Genomic DNA, 14,465 nt, shown 5'->3' with positions numbered 1-14,465 from the left:
GTATTGTCTCAGTATGACACAGGGAGGCATCTATATTATTTGACCCTAGTTCTACTTATTTGTAGGTATCATCGTACTATACTCATTATCTATATATGCCCCGTGATTCCTTAGTTTCACTTGTTCATGTATCTACGCCGGTAAGCGATACTATTATTGTGGACCGTATGTATCAGTCATGTGTGGTAACTATTGGGGGACTGGAGACTAGAGTTGACCTCTTATTGCTTAGTATGGTTGATTTCAATGTAATTCTAGGTATGGATTGGTTGTCTCCATGTCATGCTATTCTGGATTGTCACGCAAAAACCGTGACGTTGGCAATGCCGGGGTTGCCAATGGTCGAATGGAGAGGGTCTCTAGATTATGTTCCCCACAGAGTAATTTCTTATTTGAAGGCCCAACGTATGGTGGGGAAGGGTTGTTTGTCATATTTGGCCTTTGTGAGAGATATTGATACAGATACTCCTACAATTGATTCAGTACCGGTAGTGCAAGATTTTTCGAATGTATTTTCTGTAGACCTACCGGGTATGCCACCCGACAGGGATATTGATTTCGGTATTGACTTAGAGTCAGGCACACAGCCCATTTCTATTCCTCCGTATCGTATGGCATCAGCTGAACTGAAAGAATTGAAAGAGCAACATCAGGAACTCCTTAAAAAGGTGTTTATTAGGCCTAGTGTGTCGCCTTGGGGTGCACCGGTTCTGTTTGTGAAAAAGAAAGATGGTACTATGTGGATGTGTATCGATTATAGGCAGTTGAACAAAGTTACAATCAAGAATAAGTATCCTTTGCCGTGTATTGATGACTTATTTGACCAGATTCAAGAAGAGAGGGTATTCTCAATGATTTGAGATCGGTGTATCAGAAGTTGAAAATTCGGGATTCAGATATTCTAAAGACGGCATTCAGGACTCGTTATAGTCACTATGAATTTCTTGTGATGTCTTTTAGGTTGACCAACGCCCCAGCAGCATTTATGCACTTGATGAATAGTGTATTCCAGACGTATCTTGACTCATTTGCCGTGGTATTTATTGATGATATCCTGGTGTACTCACGTAGCTAGGAGGAACATGCACAACATTTGCGTATTGTGCTACAGAGGCTGAGAGAAGAGAAACTTTATGCCAAATTCTCTAAGTGTGAGTTCTAACTTAGTTCGGTGGCATTCTTGGGACACATAGTGTCTAGTGGAGGAATTAAGGTAGATCTGAAAAGGATAGAGGCAGTTCAGAGTTGGCCCAGGCCATCTTCAGTTACCGAGATTCGGAGTTTTCTCGGCTTGGCCGGTTATTATCGTTGCTTCGTGGAGGGTTTCTCGTCTATTGCATCGCCTATGACTAAATTGACCCATAAAGGTGCTCCGTTTAGGTGGTCGGATGAATGTGAAGAGAGCTTTTAGAAGCTCAAGACAGCTTTGACTATAGCTCCAGTATTGGTGTTGCCTACAGGTTCAAGGTCTTATATTGTGTATTGTGATGCGTCGCGCATTGGTCTGGGCGCAGTACTGATGCAAGACGGTAGGGTGATTGCCTATGCGTCCAGACAGTTAAAGGTACATGAGAAGAATTATCCAGTCCACGACCTTGAGTTAGTAGCTATTGTTCATGCCTTAAAAATTTGGCGGCATTACTTGTACGGTGTCCATTGTGAGGTTTATACCGATCACCGGAGTCTACAATATCTATTTAAATAGAAGGATCTTAAATTGCAGCAGCGAAGGTGGTTAGAGTTGCTTAAGGATTATGATATCACCATTCTCTATCATCCCGGAAAGGCCAATGTGGTGGCCGATACCTTGAGTCGTAAGGCGGAGAGTTTGGGCAGCTTAGCATATTTACCGGTAGTAGAGAGGCCTTTAGCCTTGGATGTTCAGGCCTTGGCCAACCAGTTAATTAGATTGAATGTTTCCGAGCCGAATCGAGTTTTGGCTTGTGTGGTTTCTCGGTCTTCTTTATATGATCGCATCAGAGAGTGCCAGTATGATGATCCACATCTGCTTGTCCTTAAGGACACGGTTTAGCATGGTGATGCCAAGGAAGTCACTATTGGAGATGACGGTGTATTACAGATGTAGGGCAGGCTATGTGTGCCTAATGTAGATGGTTTGCATTAGTTGATTCTCCAGGAAGGTCACAGTTCGCAGTACTCCATTCATCCAGGTGCCGCGAAGATGTATCAAGATTTGAGGCAGCAATATTGGTAGAGGCGAATGAAGAAAGATATAGTTGGGTTTGTAGCTCGGTGTTTAAATTGTCAATAGGTTAAATACGAACATCAGAGACCGGGAGGATTACTTCAGAGACTTGAAATTCCAGAGTGGAAGTGGGAGCGTACTACCATGGACTTCGTAGTTGGGCTTCTACGGACTTTGAGGAAGTTTAAGCTGAGATTTATATCCGCGAGATTGTTCGCCTGCACGTTATGCCAGTGTCCATCATTTCAGATCGGGGTACACAGTTTACATCAAAATTTTGGAGGGCAGTACAGCAAGAATTAGGTACACAGGTTCAACTAAGTACAACATTTTACCCTCAGACGGACGGGTAGTCTAAGCGCACTATTCAGATATTGGAGGATATGCTACGCACTTATGTCATTGACTTTGGGGGTTCTTGGGATCAATTTCTGCCACTGGCAGAGTTTTCTTACAATAACATCTACCAATCGAGCATTCAGATGGCTCCGTATGAGGCTTTATATGGGAGACGGTGTCGGTCTCCGATGGGTTAGTTTGAGCAGGGTGAGGCTAGGCTATTAGGTACTGATTTAGTTCAGGATGCCTTGGAAAAGGTTAAATTGATTCAGGAATGACTTCGCACGACGCAGTCTAGACAGAAGAGTTATGCCGACCGAAAGGTTTGCGATGTTGCTTACATGGTAGGAGAGAAGGTACTACTCCGAGTTTCGCCTATGAAGGGTATTATGAGATTCGGGAAGAAGGGCAAGTTGAGTCCTAGGTATATTGGACCTTTTGAAATACTTAAGAATGTTGGAGAGGTGGCTTATGAACTTGCTTTGCCACCTAGTCTATCGGGTGTACATCTAGTGTTTTCATGTATCTATGCTTCGGAAGTATATCGGAGAACCGTCTCATGTTTTGGATTTCAACACAGTTCAGTTGGATGGTAATTTGGCTTATGATGTGGAGCCGGTGGCCATCTTGGACCGGCAGGTTCGAAAGTTGAGATCAAAGAGCATAGCTTCAGTGAAAGTACAGTGGACAGGTCAGCCAGTTGGAGAAGCTAATTGGGAGACTGAGCGGGAGATACGGAGCAAATATTCACACCTATTTGAGACTTCGGGTATAATTCTAAACTCGTTCGAGGACGAATGTTTGTTTAAGAGGGGGAGAATGTAACGACCCGGCCGGTCGTTTTGAGTATTATAATCATGTTTTCCCATTTACTACTCGATTTATACTTTACATATGTTATGTGACTCGCCGGGGTGATTGGTTCGGGTCCGGTGAGGTTTTGGAATGAATTAGAATACTTAGTTCCAAGGTTTAAAACTTAGGTTTAAATAGTGACCGGATGTCGACTTATGTGTAAACTATCCCGAAATAGAGTTTTAATGATTCCAATAGCTCTGTGATGATTCTGGACTTAGGAGCGTGTCAGAAAAATTACTTGGGACCCCGTAGCTAAATTAGGATTGATATGGCTAAAATAGAAATTTAAGTTTGAAAGTTTGACCGGGGAATTGACTTTTTGATATCGAGGCCGGAGTCCGATTCTGAAAATTGAAATACCCTTATTATGTCATTTATGACTTATGTGCAAAATTTGAGGTCAATAGGACTTGATTTGCTAGGTTTCGGCATCGAATGTAGAATGTTCCGACATCGTTTCTTCAAAAATAAGTGGTATCACATTAAGAAAATGAGCTTAAAATTCAGATTTGATTGAAGCATTAGATCCGTATTGAAATTTCGGAGCCATACCAAAAAGAATCGTCGAATTCGGACATCATATGAGAGAGTTATGCCAATTTTCGTGTCGGGAAAAATTTTCTCGTCGCCGCCAGCGCCCAGGGTAGCGTGGGGAGCTATCCCTGGCGCTAGGAATTTTTGAAATTCTGGAAAGTGCGCCATAGGCAGCGCCCCACGCTACCTGTGGCGCTCGAAAATGTCAGAGGCTGTATAAATGGTTTTTTTTAGCCATTTTTGACATAAAAATAGCTGGGGAGCTCGGTTTGGGCGATATTTAGAGGCAAACTTCACAAATTGGACTGAGGGTAAGTGATCTTAACTTGATTTGGTCCGTTATTCATGAGTCTAACATTATTTTCAGCACTTATTTCATGATTTGGGGGATTAGAATAGAAATTTTCCAAAAATTGATTTGAGGGTTTGAAGGCCGAATCGGAGTCGGAATTTAGTAATTTTTGTATGGTTGCACTCGTGGTTGAATGGGCATTCATATTTTGTAACTTTTGTCAGGTTCTGAGACGTGATTCCCACTGTTGATTTTTGAGTTAATTTTGGATTTGTGAAATTTAGCATTTTCATATGGAATTGATTCCTCTACCTCGTGTTGATTGTATCGAATTATTTTGACTAAGATTCGAGGCGTTTGGAGACCGAATCACGAGGAAAAGGCTAATTGGAATAAAGAATTGCTTAGATTGAGGTAAGTAACAGCTTTAAATTTGGTTCTGAGGATATGAAACCCTGAATTCTGTGATATGTGATTAGTTTTGAGCTGACGCACATGCTAGGTGACGGGCGTGTGGGCGTGCACCGTAGGAATTGTGACTTGGTCAATTCCATGGATCTGTGTTGTTGAATAAATTGTTGCTACCCGTACATTTTTCCATGTATTAGGGAAATTGAACTATAAGTTATGTTTAAACCATGTGTTGATACTGTTGGGACCTGCAGAGGTCATGTACATGTTGAATTATCTGTTAAATTACTATTTTATACTCAGTCACGGTTTTACTTGCATATTACATCTCAGTCTCTCTTGTTCATTATTGATACATCATATCATTGTTGTTGGGCTGCTCATCATGATTTCTGAGAGCCCGAGAGACTGGAGATATTGATGACTGAGTAAGGCAGAGGGCCTAATTGTAAGGATATTTATGGGATCAGGCTGCACGCTGCAGCATGTTTTATTGATTTATGCCATGATTGGCTTGTTATAGCTCTTGTGCTGAAGGAGCCCCTTTGGAGTCTGTACACACCCCCAGTGAGCGCAGGTACCTACTGAGTGCCGAGTGCTGAGTGATGAGTGACTGTGAGGAATGAGTGACTATGAGGAATGGGTGACTATGAGGAAAGAGTGAATGTGAGGAAAGAGTGACTGTGAGGTTAGAGTGAATGGGAGGACTGAGTGACTGTTACTCTGAGAGGATGCATTGATTTTATTATGGCTGCACTTCAGCTGTCATATACCACTGTTTTGGAAAACTCTGAAAGATATTATTTCTGTTTCAATCAAAATTTTATATGAAATTTCTGTGGAGCTTTAAATGTTGAACTTGAAAGCATGCCTACCTTTTTATGTTGGAAAGTATTGTATTTGGACTTAGCTGTGAAGCTCGTCACTACTTTCAGTTCTTTATTTATTATTGTTACTTACTGAGTTGGTTGCACTCATATTACACCCTGCACTTCGTGTGCTGATTCAGGTGATCCCGGACATAGTGGGTGTTGATTCTTTCGTACGGTTGATTTTTCGGAGATTCAGAGGTAGCTGCCGTGTTTCGCATACCTTGTCTCTCCTTCCCTATCTCTTGTTTACTATATTTGGTCTTAGACTATTATAGACCGTGTTTTCTAGGCTTGTAATGTATAGATGCTCATGTACTCAGTGACACCAGGTTTTGGGAATGTTTGTATCGGAATTTGCTAGATTTTTGGTATTGTATTAAACATTATGTTTTTAAACTTAAAGGAAATCGTGGGTTATTAATGTTGTCGGCTTGCCTAATACTGAGATAGGCCCCATCATGACAGGTTAGAATTTTGGGTCGTGACAGTAAGTAACTCTAATCTACTTTTTTTCAATTTCCCATTACATTTCATAAGATTTCAACATCAAATCAAGGATTTTCATGGTAGAAATTAGGGATTTTGGTAGAATTAGGGGGTTTTGTAAAATTTAGACCTCGAATTGAGGTGGATTTCAAATTAAATTGCATAATCGGGCACGGGGGTAAATGGGTGATCGGATTTTTTTCGAACCTCGGGTTTTGACCAAGCGAGCCCGGGGTTGATTTTTGTTGACTTTTTCAATAATGATCAAAATTGAACCTCTTTCATTCGTGGGGTAGTTTCTAAGACTTATTTTGAATCGTTTGGTTGATAATTTTCTAGATTTGGTTGGTTCAGAGGCTTGTTCGAAAGGCAAGGATGTAGTTGAACTTTGAATAGGTTGCGGAGCGAGGCAAGTGTCGTGGTTAACCTTGACTTGAGGGATTATGATTGGTTTGCCTATTTGCTACGTGTTTAATGTGTGAGCACAACATATATGTGAGGTGACGAGTACTTATGCGGTGTTGTTGGGGTTAAAGCATGCGGGTAGAACTTGTTTCCTTGTGAATTATTGCCTCTTTAATCATGACATCCATGATTAGATTAGATTATTACTTATTTGATCGTTCTTTTCCTATTTATGGATTAATTAGTAATGGTTGAGTATGTTGGAAGTTGAGGTTTGGTATCTTGGAATCATAATTGACGTAAAGTACATACCTTGCATTATTTATCTCCTGAACTTGTGTATTCATTACGACATAGTAAGAGAGAGTGTTAAAGTATGAAGGGTGATGCCGTACCATTTCATCTCCTTATTTGCTAATTAATACATGGTGAGGAAGAGCATTAAAGTACGAAGGGTGATATCGTGCCAATCTATATCAATTATTCACTGTTACATGGTGAGAATGAGAGTAAAAGCACGAATAGTGATACCGTGCCATTTCATTTCTCTTATGCCATCATTTCATGGTAAGGACAAGAGTAAAAGCACGAATGGTAATGCCGTGCCATTTTCATATCGTATGTTATTTGTCCTCTTTGGTTGATGATTTATTTGACTGCCTGTGTTGTCTTTTTTGTTGTAGTTATCATATCTTTTCCCCTTTTCGCATGTCCCCTCCCAACTATACATATTAAATATCTATTTTGTTGTTGTTTGGTACATATATCTATGTTTGTACATGTTTAATTACGTGAGTGTCCTGTCGTAGCCTCGTCACTACCTCGCCGATATGGTTGTACTCATACTATACTCTGTACTTCTTGTACAGATATTTTGGTACTGGTACCAGCTGTACGTGAGGTGCACTAGCTCGGATCATCACATTCGAAGACTTGAGGTAGATCTGCTGACGTCCGCAGATCTTGAAGTCACCTTTCTCTTTTCTCTTTTACTGTTCATTTCATTCGAAACAATTGTATTTATTTCTGACTCTATTTGTAGAACTTCTAGTATTTCGTGTACTCGTGACTTCGGATCTTTGGGAGTAAATGTTATTACATGACTTATGTTGGTGTTGTAGTAGTTTGAGTACATATCCCTCATTATTTATCATCTCATTGTCTTAAACTGTTAAAATTTGACTAATTAATTGTTACACCTTGTACGTCCCAAGGTGACATATAATGAATATGAGACTTGATAATCATGATTTAAATGAGTTTAACGTCATAATATGACTATATATAATGTTTGGATAAAACACATAAAGTTTGGAAAAAATCGGATTAAAGTTGCGGAAAAATCAACTAAGAATTTGCCCTGTAACAGAGCTTTTCGAGAAATAAATTTCGTGTGCTATAAAAGATCTTTTTGGGACATATTATATACCAAATTTAAGGTCTTGGAATTTAGTTTCCAATGCTCTTAACCATTTATTCATACGATATTTGGATAAAAAGATATAACCGTCGGAAGATGGGCGAATCAGAGGGTGCCAAGCTAGCACCTTTAGACTTTTCAAAAGTTGATATATTTTCTTTAACTCATCTCTCTCTCTCTTCATTTTTACATAGCATATGACCAGAGGACACCATAAACGGTCCTTGAGCTCTCTAATATTGCTTCAAACAAGATTATCATCTCGGACACGAAATCAAGAAGCGATAACATTAAAACGATCTCTACGACGTAAGTATCGCTATATCGCCTCTCTTTTTCTTTGTAGTTTGAGTTTTGGAATGTATTTAATAGTTAATAAAAAATCCTAATTTCTGTATTTAAGCTTTAAAATATCAAGAAAAGTTGATAAATTTATTTCCTAATAGTTAGACCTCACGGGACGGTGATCGGAAGCCGTGAGTTCGAGTTATTTGATTTGTAGTGGATTGTTTGTAGGTTGTTTTGTGTTGCTTTTGGGCTGTCTATTGTGCTTCTGAATTATGGAGTTTGTAAGGATAAAAATGGCGTGGAGAAACGCCGCATGTGGTAGGGTAGTAGGTTGGTCGCTCGTCGTTGTAGTTGCAGGCTAATTGATAATTTGTTAATTGGGTGTATTATGGTATATTTGGGGTTTTTGTTGTATTAAAGGTCCCGGATTGTAATTAGGTTGGTTGTGAGTTGCTGATTATATTATGTTTGTATCTCGCCTATAGTAGGCTTGAGGGAGCAGTTAAATCGGGGAAATACTGCCCGTTTTATTTTAGAATCGAATTATCATTTGAGATACGTAATATACTACCGCCATCTAAATTGTACACGTATTTCTTTGCTATAGGGTTGGCGCGCTAGTTGTCATAAGCTTGTTGTTGAGTTGCATTGATGACTTGAGGTATGTTAAGGCTATTCCTTTTTTCTTTTTGGCATGATCCAAATGATACAAACGAAACGAACAAAATACGCAATGTTCATAAATGACTCTATTCATAGAAATACTAGAGGTGTCTATATTCTTGATTTTCCATGTGAATTATTATTTTATCCTCTGTTCATGGGTCTCAGAAAAATATTTATTTGATAAAGTTTGTCCGAAAGGCATATTAATTTTATGATATTCGAGAAATCTTATTAACGTATTTCTTATGCATTTCATGCATTTATACATGTATATTGACCCATGACCAGAAGGCGTTATATACGTGTATATTATATCTATTTGGGATATAGGAAAATGTTAAGGCGTTATATACGCACCACCATCTGATCAGCTAGTATATGTTGATGATTTTTCCCACAGTGGCCGAGATGATATGATGGGATGCCCTCAGAGGCTTGATGATGTTATGTACACCTATGCCTATGCATGATATGACATTTACACGCACGTGCATGATATTATAAATGTTTCAGGATTCACAAAGTTATTTAGACTCACAGGTGGAATTCTTTACCCCATGTTTCATCTATGTCTTTTATGTACTGATTTTCATGCTTTACATACTCAGTACATTATTCGTACTGACGTCCCTTTTTGCCTGACGACGCTGCGTTTCATGCCCGCAGGTGCAGGTAGACAGGTTGACGGTCCCCCTTCTTAGGATCCTTGATCAACAAGAGTTGATGTGCTCCATTTATCCGGAGCTGCTTTGAGTTTTGGTACGATGTGTTTACATATATATATGGGTAGGACGGGCCCCAGTCCCGTCCTTTGTACAGTTGTACACTCTAATAGAGGTCTGTAGACAGTCATGTATAGTTAGATAGTATGTGACCTTGTCGGCTAGCTCTACCGTATTCCATATATATATATATATATATATATATATATATATATATATATATATGTCTTTTGGGTATGTTTTCTCGCATAGGTTGTTCATATGAATTAGTAGTTTATTTCCAGACTTTATGCATGACCTACACTTATTTCATGTTTATATCTTAGACGAATGCTTAGTGATGTTCGATAGGTAGAACTCGGGCACTCGTCACGGCCCATCGGTTTGGGTCGTGACAAAAGTGGTAGCAAAGCAGTTCTATCCTAGGGTTGTCTATAGACCGTGTCTAGTAGAGTCTTGTTTATGGGTGTGTTGTGCACCACACTTATAAACAGGAGGCTACAAGATATTTAGGATGGTTACTCTTCTTTCTTATCTTAGATCGTGCAATATAAGAATTCATTTTCCTAATGACATGTTATGTTTTCAGCGATGCCCAAGAAGGCTACAGCCGCCCAGAAGGGCAAGTCAGCGGATGATGAGACTACAAGTAGAGCACCACGAGTTACCAGGTCTTAGGAGAGTCGCATAGTGAGACTCTATCTCAGACTTCAAATACCCTGCCCTTTCCAGAGGAGATCCGAGGGGCACCAGCTCCGGCACTCGCTCCAGTACCCCCAACTCCTCATCCAGATGCACCGGGTCAGGAGATGAGAGATGTTATTCAGTTATTGACTCGGTTAGTGGCCGCACAAGCTCGACATCAGGAGGTTGGTATTGGTCATGCAGATAGGGCCATTAGTGCGAGGGTTCGTGATTTCATTAATTTGGACCCTCCGATATTTACTGGAGCAGATCCAAATGAGGACCCTCAGGTATTTATCGATAGGATGCAGAGGACTTTGAGGGTAATGAAGACCACTGCGACTGAGTTAGTTGAGCTAGATTCCTATAGACTTCGGGATATTGCAATCAATTGGTACGAGTCTTGGGAGTTGTCCAGAGGTGAGGATGCCCTTCCAGCAGTATGGCAGGATTTTACAGAGGCTTTTCTTCATCATTATTTGCCACCAGAGCTTAGACGGGCCAGAGTTGATAGGTTCTTGACCCTTCGACAGGGTAATATGAGTGTTCGGGAGTACAGCCTTCAGTTTGATTCTTTGGCAAGGTATACTCCCACTATTGTAGCTAAGATGGAGGATCGGGTTCACCGGTTCGTGATGGGGTTGGAGCCGCACCTGCTCAATGATTGTATGTCGGTCTCACTTCATCCAGGCATTGATATTTCTCGTATTCAAGCATACGCTCAGGGTGTAGAGGAGCATAAGCAGAAGCATAGGGCCAATCGTGAGCATAATAGGGGCCAGAGTAAGAGAGAGAGATCTTCAGGTCCTTCTGGTGAGTTTTGAGGTGGTCAGAGATAGTAGTACCCAAGGTATCCAGCTCAGCCATCAGCTAGTGCACCCCCTCAGTTTTTCGGTAGGAGATTTGATCGTTCCATATATTCAGGGCCTAGTCAGAGTTTCAGGGCCTCTCATTCTCAGTATAGGGGTGAGTCAAGTCAGATGAGGCCACCCTTACCACGATGTGCTCAGTGTGATAAGCATCATGTCGGGCAATGTCTCGTGGGGTTGGGTGTTTGTTATACTTGTGGTTATCCATGCCACGTTATGAGAGATTGTCCGATGAGAGGTGGTACAGGTATAGTTCAGACAGCAGAATCTATAACTGGTTTGTCATCATCAGTATGCCCCCTGGGCAAGGATCACAGGCACCAGTCAGTCGTGGTAGAGGCAGAAGTGGAGCATCTAGCTTGAGCGGTCCTCAGAACCATATTTATGCATTAGCGGGTCGACAGGATCAGAAGTCGTCACCTGATGTTGTTACAGGTATATTATCAGTCTCTTTATATGATGTATATGCATTGATTGATCCAGGTTCTACTTTATCGTATGTCACTCCGTTAGTTGCTAGAAAGTTTGGGATAGAACCTGAGTTGATTAAACCTTTTGAGGTGTCTACACCTGTTGGGGATCCAGTGATAGGTAGACGGGAATATAGAGATAGTATAGTAGGAGTTCTTAGTCGTTCTACAGTAGCGGACCTGATTAAGCTAGATATGGTAGAATTTCATGTTATAATGGATATGGATTGGTTGGCTTCTTGTTATGCTAACGTTGATTGTAGATCAAAGATGGTTCGGTTCTAGTTTCTAGGGGAGTCAGTTCTAGAGTGCAAAGGTAATACTGCATCGCCGAGAGGTAGGTTTATTTCCTATCTCAAGGCAAGGAAGATGATTAGAAAGGGCTATATTTATCACTTAGTTCGGGTACAGGATGAGAAAACAGAGTCACCGACCCTTCAATCTATTCCGGTGGTTAATGAGTTTCCCGATGTTTTTCCCGATGAGCTTCCAGTCCTTTCGCCAGAGCGGGAGATTGAGTTTGCTATTGACACATTACCAGATACTCAGCCGATATCTATTCCTCCTTATAGAATGGCACCTGTAGAGCTGAGAGAGTTGAAAGAACAACTGAGGGATTTGCTTGAAAAGGGCTTTATCAGACCCAATACATCACCGTGGGGAGTACCTGTGTTATTTGTGAGAAAGAAAGATGGTTCCTTGTGGATGTGTACTGATTACAGACAGTTTAATAAGGCGACGATCAAGAATAAGTACCCACTCCCGAGGATTGATGATTTATTTGATCAGTTGCAGGGTGCCAGGTGTTTCTCAAAGATAGACTTGAGGTCGGTGTACTATCAGGTAAGGGTTAGAGAGAAGGATATTCTAAAGACAACATTCAGGACCAGATACGGACACTTTGAGTTTCGTGTTATGTCATTCGATTTGACTAATGCCCCATCGGTATTCATGTACTTGATGAACCGTATGTTCAGACCCTTTCTAGATCTGTTCGTGATTGTATTTATAGATGATATTTTGGTTTATTCTCATTCAGAGGTTGAGCATGCAGATCATTTGCGTACTGTGCTCAGAGATCTAAAAGAAAGGAAGTTATATGCAAAGTTCTCTAAATGTGAATTCTGGTTGAATTTTGTAGCCTTCCTTGGTCATATTATTTCGGGTGAGGGTATCCGGGTCGATACACAGAAGATTGAGGCAATGAAGACTTGGCCTAGACCTACGACACTGACAGAGGCTCGTAGCTTCCTGGGTTTGGCAGGTTATTACAGAAGATTTATAGAGGGGTTTTCTTCCCTTTCAGCACCATTAACAAAGTTGACTCAGAAGGCAACCAAGTTTCAGTGGACTGATGCTTGTGAGCGGAGTTTCCAGGCATTGAAGGACAGATTGACTTCAGCACCGGTTCTGACACTTCTAGAAGGGACCGATGGTTATGCTATCTATTGTGACGCTTCGGGTGTTGGATTGGGTTGTGTATTGATGCAGCATGGTAAGGTTATCGCTTATGCTTCTAGACAACTAAGAAACCACGAGAAGAATTACCCCACCCACGATTTAGAGTTAGCCGTGGTGATTCATGCACTAAATATGTGGAGGCACTATTTGTATGGCATTCATGTTGATATCTATACGGACCATAAGAGCCTTAAGTATATATTCAAGCAAAAGAATTGAATTTACGTCAGAGGCGATGGTTGGAACTACTAAAAGACTATGATGTTGATATTTTATACCATCCAGGAAAGGCGAATGTAGTAGCTGATGCCCTCAGCCATAGATCTATAGGTAGCTTATCATATTTACAGCCAGAGAAGAGTGAGATAACTTATGAGATTCATCAGCTAGCTAATCTTGGAGTTCGATTATTAGATTCAAGTGGTACCGGAGTTACTATTCAGGACACGGCAACATCCTCTCTAGTAACTGAAGTGAAGAAACGCCGATATGAAGATCATGTGCTAGCTCACTACAGAGATACAACCCCTCAAAAGGAGAAGACACTATTGGAGATTACATGAGATGGAGTCCTCAGATATCGAGGTCGATTATGTGTTCCTAATGTAGCAGGGTTGCGCTAGCAGGTTATGGGAGAAGCTCACTATTCTCGTTATTCCATTCATCCAGGAGCGATGAAGATGTATCATAATATCAGGGGAATATAATGGTACGACGGATTGAAGAAGGATATAGCAGAGTTTGTTGCTCAGTGCCCAAATTGTCAGCAGGTTAATATTAAGCATCAGAAACCCGGTGGATTATTACAGGCTATAAAGATTCCGAATTGGAAATGGAAAGTGATTAACATGGATTTCATCATAGGCTTACCTCATACCCAGCGTAAGTTTGATTCTATATGGGTTATTATTGATAGACTTACAAAATCAGCCCATTTTCTGCCTGTCAGGACTACGTATTCAGCAGAGGATTATGCAAGGATTTACATTAAGGAGATAGTACGAATTCATGGTGTCCCTATATCTATTATCTCAAATAGAGGTGCTCAACTTACAACTAATTTCTGGAGGTCCTTCCAAAAAGGATTGGGGACTCAAATAAGTCTTAGTACAATATTTCATCCCCAAACAGACGGTCAGGCTGAGCGTACTATTCAGACATTGGAGGATATTCTACGGGCTTGTGTGATGGACTTCAGGGGTAACTGGGATGATCATCTTCCACTTATTGAGTTCGCATATAATAATAGTTATCATTCCAGCATTCAGATGGCTCCATATGAAGCTCTTTACGGACAAAAGTGTAGGCCACCTATCAGATGGTTCGAGGTTGGGGAAACTAAGTTGGTAAGACCAGAGTTGGTACAACATGCAGTTGAGAAGATTAAGCTTATACGAGAAAGGCTATTAGCAGCTCAGAGTCATCAGAAGTCATATGCAGATAATCGACGACGAGACTTGGAGTTTCAGGTAGATGACTGGG

Source organism: Nicotiana tomentosiformis, chromosome 5 (assembly GCF_000390325.3).
Source record: "Nicotiana tomentosiformis chromosome 5, ASM39032v3, whole genome shotgun sequence".
Lineage (NCBI taxonomy): Eukaryota > Viridiplantae > Streptophyta > Magnoliopsida > Solanales > Solanaceae > Nicotiana > Nicotiana tomentosiformis.
The sequence above is the reverse complement of the archived record's forward strand: the minus strand, read 5'-3'. Positions refer to the sequence as shown.